Here is a 5,932-nt window from a genome sequence, read left to right as displayed (position 1 = left end):
GATCACAGCGTTTCCCATCGGCTGTTGGAAAATGTGTTTTCTGAGTCTTAGTTTATCTGCTATTTAGCATTTTTGCAGCAGCGCCGTTGTGTGTTTGATCCAGGAGTGTGACTGCTTTTATGTCTCAAGCATCAGAGGCTTCATATTCTAACGCCGGAGCCCCGTTTTTTCCCTTTTACTGCCATTATTAGCAATCACTGAACTACATTTGTCATTCTTAGCCCTTTTCAGAGGTGTCTGTTATCTGCCCTCTGCTCTGTGTCTCATCTTAATATCCTTTCATTTCTACTCTGTCCTTCATGACGTCCACTTGAAACGCATTAACAGGTCTTCCATCCATTTTTCTGAGGCAAGATTGACTCAAATTTAGTTTGCTACATCAATACCACAACGCTCTAGGCAGACTTGAGAGTACTCCTAGTAAAAAGAGAGCTTTTTTATGTCCTGATGCCATCTTCTTGAATGGCAACTGGATTATTTTTTTTTATTATGGGCCGAAGCTCTTTGGGCCTCACCGAAGATCAGAGATTTGGGTGGGGAGGTATCTGTTGGCGGGTATATTGATGGAAGGACCAGAGGCTCTAAGATCCATCAATGGAGTCCATCAACCAGAAGGCTCTGCAGTCCATTGAAAAACTTCAGAGTGCTGACCTGCACGGCTCTCACAACACACTGAAAGGTTCTGAACTAATGTCCGAGGCCTGCTAAACTAATGTCTGGATCAGACCAGCTTCAATCATCCAGTGCCATATTCAAAATAAAATCTCACTGGAGCTCCTGGCACTATGTTAATGGACTCATCAAACACCAAAATGAATCCATGGAAGCACATGTAACTGTAGTTTGTGATGTTTTGTAACTATGACGATCTTGTAATTTAAGGGGTCATTTTTATTATAGTTGAGGTAATCTGACTTGGACTGCAATTATGAATATAATCGTACAGTCGGATGGACTTGAAACCATGTGTAACATAATTTATGGGATAATTCACCCTGAAGTGAAAATTTTCTGTTAAAATTTACAAATTTACAAATCATCCTTCCCAGATGCTGATGAAGTTTTTTTTCTTCTTTGGTAGAACATTAAAGAAGATTTTTATCCACACTGTAAAAAATCTTATGTGCTATTTACAAAAAAAAATTGTGGTAACACTATTGCACGTATTATTTTTAAGTAAATTTCAAGACTTGATTTTTTTAGCAAAAACCACTTGAATGAATCATGTGAAAATTACTAAATGTTTTGAGTGATAAATGAAGATTTTAATATTATTAGCGGAATGTGCTTTTATAATTTAAGCAAATCCACCACCATTTACTCATATTCATTTTTTTTAACGAAAACCACTTGAAAGAATCATGTGAAAATTACTAGTTTTTTTAAGTGATAGATGATGATTTTAATATTATTAGTGGAATGTGCTTTTATAATATATGCAAATAAATCACCATTTACTCAAATTTATTACTGAAAATTACTCATTCATAAAATGTAAAATATATAATGTATAATGAAAAACATACACAATACATTTAGGCCAAATATCATTTTATTACATGTTACACTGATAACAAAATGGTACAATATGTTAAACAAATCTATATAAAATTTACAGCAATGCTAATCTCTGATAAAAATTCCTTTATCCATGTCATGGAAAAAACTGACCTGTCAACTTTCCTTTGTAGGAATAGTCACATTTTAGACAATATTTGACAGAATTTGTGTATTGCAAACTTAATATTCATTTCTTTGTAAGTGATTTTAATTTGTGGAATATTTGTATAAATCCAGTTCAGCGATTCTAGATTTTCCAGGCTAGCCATGACTCACTTATCCTCCAAGACAATGCAGAAGTCCTCATGGTTGGTCATCCCTCTGACAGACAGCAATTCTCTGTGCATTCCCACACTGTAAAATAAACATTACGTTTATTATATTGAAATTATGCAGTTGTACATTTCAAATGTTTAAGGTTTACTAAAACACATTAAGGAAATATATTAATGAAATTAACCATTTCTTTTAAATCTGTGAACAGTAATTCTTCATAATGTTTGAGTAGATGTTGCTGACTGACACAAATACACAAGTATTTTGACTTATAATGGACAGGGTGTTTAAATGTATACTAGTGTACAGACATTTATAAAAACATACCATGTTTATACAAGGAATAGTGCATTCAACAGTGTAATGCTTGAGCTATATATTTTTTTGTAAGCATGCAAAAATATAAAATGCAGTTTTCGGAAGATCATAAATATCTGAAACAGTTTGAGACACTTACATTGCACTCCTGGATGAGCTCTTCCTCTTATTCATACAGATAAACCAGCAACAGAGGACGACATCTCTCGTTTCATCCCTGATTTAATGTGAGGTCTGATGCAAAAAAGTGTAGAAATTAGTAATAATAATAATAATAATAATAATAATAATAATAATACACAAATAACATTATTAAAAATACCTGATGTATGGCACCCATTCTCTTTATCAAAATCTGCCTCAATAAACTGCTCCTCTTTAGTGGGAAAACACTGCGAAAGTTTTCTTCATTAAACTGAAAAATGAAGCAAACAAATATTAGTATTTATGTACAGTATTATATATAAACAGTTCATTACATTACATCAGCAATGCTGTAAAAGGAACCTTATGAAATGGAAAAGCACTAGCTGTACATAAACCCCATTGAATAGCTAGCTAACTTAGCTTAGCTTAGCTTAGCTTAGATTTACCACTTAACAAGCTCACTGTTGTTCATCTGCTTAACTGTTGCCTGATCATTGCTGTTAAATATTACAATGCAAATAATTTGTTCATCTTCATTATATAATTCAGAATGAACATTGAAGCAAATCAATTTCAAATAGGAATGGGTGGTTAAAACTACCCGTGTATCCCTATATACATCATATGGCAAAAACTAAGCTCCTGAACAAGTTTGAACAGCATGTGTCTTTCCTGAAAGAGCTTAGATTATTTAAGACAATAAAATGATAAACTGTTAATGCTTACCTCTTAACATGCACGCTGTTGATCTGCTCCTTCAAAATGTCGTCTGATCACTGCCGTTGTTGAGATTCAAATGCAAACATCTCAATCAAATCCACATAATTGAGTGAATTTTCTTAAAATAAACGTGAACTGTGGTGCTTGGTGACTCACATTGCAAGTCAATGGCACTTTGAAAGTCCAAAGAAAAAAAAATACAGGCAGAACAATATTAATACCTGTGGGTCTAGACCAGAGATTCCCAAAGAAGGGGCACCTGTGCCAAAGTTGGCCCATTGAAACCTTTGAATTGGCCCACCATCCCATCTGAGAGGTAAAGTGAGTTTGATGGAAAGGAAAGGATTGGGGGAACACCTTTAACACAGAGATCATCATTTCTAATTTGATGTAACCTTTGTTTGTTTGTTTTATTGCTGAGCTACAAAAAAGCTAACTGAAATCAAATGTTTCAATTAACTGTTGTAAATTAATCAGATTTTTTTATGTAAATACTGTCACTCGATGGACAGGGGCAAGCAAATTAAGGCAAAAACTAGTGTAATTCTGTTATAAATGAGATTGTTTTGTTTTTATTGTAATAAGTTCATTATTAAATGTAAAAAAAAAAATTATTAATTAAAATTAAAAAAATGTTTTCTAGTCATTTCTAAACATTATTAAATAAACTAGGTAATAACCCATGGCAAGTATATTTACCTTTGGCCCACTAGCCTCAATCAAGTTTGGATTTTTGACCCTTCATAAGAAAAAGTTTGGCCACTCCTGATCTGGACTATACTTTTAGTTCTTGTGTAAGAAACTGAATAGTGTGAACAATGTTTTTATTTTTTATTTTTTGCAAAGACTGGTCCTTTTCATCTTCACAAGACCCTAACTATTTTCACTTATCTATTTTTTTATGTGCACATTTTAGGATAATGCTTTAAAAATGGTTAAAAGAAACGCCAAGATGTGCATATATTCTAAAAATTCATATAACTTTTTATCCAATAAAAATATATTAATTCCTCCTGTCATGTGACTTTGCATCTACAGATGATTTATAACTGGACTAGCCTGTAAGCCAATCTCATCTCACACCATCTCAAATGTTGCTTTAATAATTCTGGAAGCACCTGAGCAAAAGTCCATCCTCAAAATGATTTTTTTTAAATTATTGCAAGAACTGTCTTACACAATCAAACTTCAGATACCCACCTTCTAAACATCTGATTCACAACTCATGTACTACGGAGGATAGCTCAAGTGGTTTTCCCACGTGCATGAATGTTCATTTTTATTATTTATATATTGTTTCCCAGGAAGTGACAGCTTTGTTTTATTAAAATTGCATGATTTATTTTTAAATATCAAAGAATTTATTCGATAAAGGCAGTGCTATGTTTGCAAATGTTTTATTCTCAGTGACGGTAGCCATTGACTTGCATTTCATGAATAACCAACGACCACAATTTCAGCTAAAAATCTTTATCTTCATCCTTAAGGGACGAACATGGATGGCCTGGGGATTAGTAAATCCTTCCACCAAACTAAATATGTTAAGGATTTCCATTCACACAGCTGGCTAAATATAACTTCTATAATAGTGACTTACAATTTTTTTTAGCAAAGTCCATGCTACAACTATAACAGTAATAATGACACAAAGGAACAAAATAACTGGAATGAATTAATGATAAGTGAAAAAAAATCATTAGCTTTGTTTCTATCCAAAGATGCAAATAAATATATGCACAAAACTGGAATATCGCATAAAAGAAGCAGCGTTTTCATCCAATGAGTCAAAGAGAACAAACTCATCACTTCCTGTTTAACTTGCCCCAAATATGAAACTGCTTTTGACTATTCTGGAGGTAATTAATAATATAATAACACTAATACTGAAATGGTTAAGGCATTTTAGAATGTCCAAAACAACATTTTAAATGTGTTACAATGTGGTCAACCTTCTGGTTTGTCCATCACATGATCTCTAATAACAAAATCACATGACTTTTTTTAATGCGTAAACTGGAATTTTTTTTCTTATCAAATAAAAGTTTATCTAACTCAGTTATGCGCATATGTTTTTTAAAATGTATGCGCATCTTGGCATTTCCATCAACAATTTTTTTATGCACATCCAAAAGGCGCATAAAAATAGGTGGATGGAAACATAGCTAATGAGAGTCAATGAGAATCGTTCCTGTTTTAATGAACTTCAGCATTTAAAGCATCTGAAAACATAACTGCACAATGTTCTTATATAAAAACGGTCATTATGTTGGTGTGGACACTAATATGGTTGTCATTTCCATCTCAGTTGACTTGCTCTTTAAAAAACACCCTAAATAGGGAATATAAAACTGAACGTGCTCCATTCCAGATATTTCTTTCCAGGCTTTGTTCGTCAGTCCCATCTGCAGCTCAGAAAGAGTTATTAACCTGAGGGCAGGTGTGTAGCATCCTCGTTCTTCATCAGACCCCCTCATCCAAGAGAGGAGAAGGAGATCAGCACATATACAAAACAACACAAAACAAACAAACTCATTTCAGGCACCAGAGGACTTCGCTGCAGCTCCAACCTTCATGTTGGCCTGACCTCCTCCAAACCTCAAGTGTTGGGATACTGGCGAAATCTATTAGCTTGGTATCAGAGGCACAATGGCGCGAATATCAGGTCTATTAAGTGTGTTTTGTTCAGGTAATTTATGGAGCTTGAGGTAAAGTGCTTTGTACAATACTAGAGCATCAAGATGAAAACAAATCGCTTTGTGTGAAGCCGGACACTTGCGCACATCACGCGCACACTTGTCATTTACATGGAAATGTAATAATGTTCTGTCCTCTCATCTGTTTGCTTGTCATGGGTCATTGTTCACACAATAACAGGAAATAAGAATCTGAAGTATAGCTCTGTGTACGAGAC

At 33.9% G+C, this 5,932-nt stretch overlaps 1 long non-coding RNA gene across 2 annotated transcripts; it reads right to left on the bottom strand.

Annotated features, from left to right (window-relative positions):
* Window positions 1-1,534: 1,534 nt before the first annotated feature.
* Window positions 1,535-3,089, bottom strand: LOC130244889 (uncharacterized). Of its 2 annotated transcripts, XR_008839267.1 has the most exons (4): window positions 3,028-3,089; window positions 2,477-2,569; window positions 2,294-2,388; window positions 1,535-1,914 (listed from the first exon to the last, which is right to left on the bottom strand). It is a non-coding gene; the product is annotated as an uncharacterized LOC130244889 (long non-coding RNA). The 2 variants fall into 2 exon arrangements; XR_008839266.1 differs by lacking the exon at window positions 3,028-3,089 and having other exon boundaries at window positions 2,477-2,917.
* Window positions 3,090-5,932: the final 2,843 nt, after the last annotated feature.

The sequence above is a fragment of the Danio aesculapii genome, chromosome 17, assembly GCF_903798145.1.
Source record: "Danio aesculapii chromosome 17, fDanAes4.1, whole genome shotgun sequence".
In the NCBI taxonomy this organism is placed as follows: Eukaryota; Metazoa; Chordata; class Actinopteri; order Cypriniformes; family Danionidae; genus Danio; species Danio aesculapii.
Note: the sequence above shows the minus strand (reverse complement) of the source record. Positions and strands in the feature narration are given on the sequence as shown.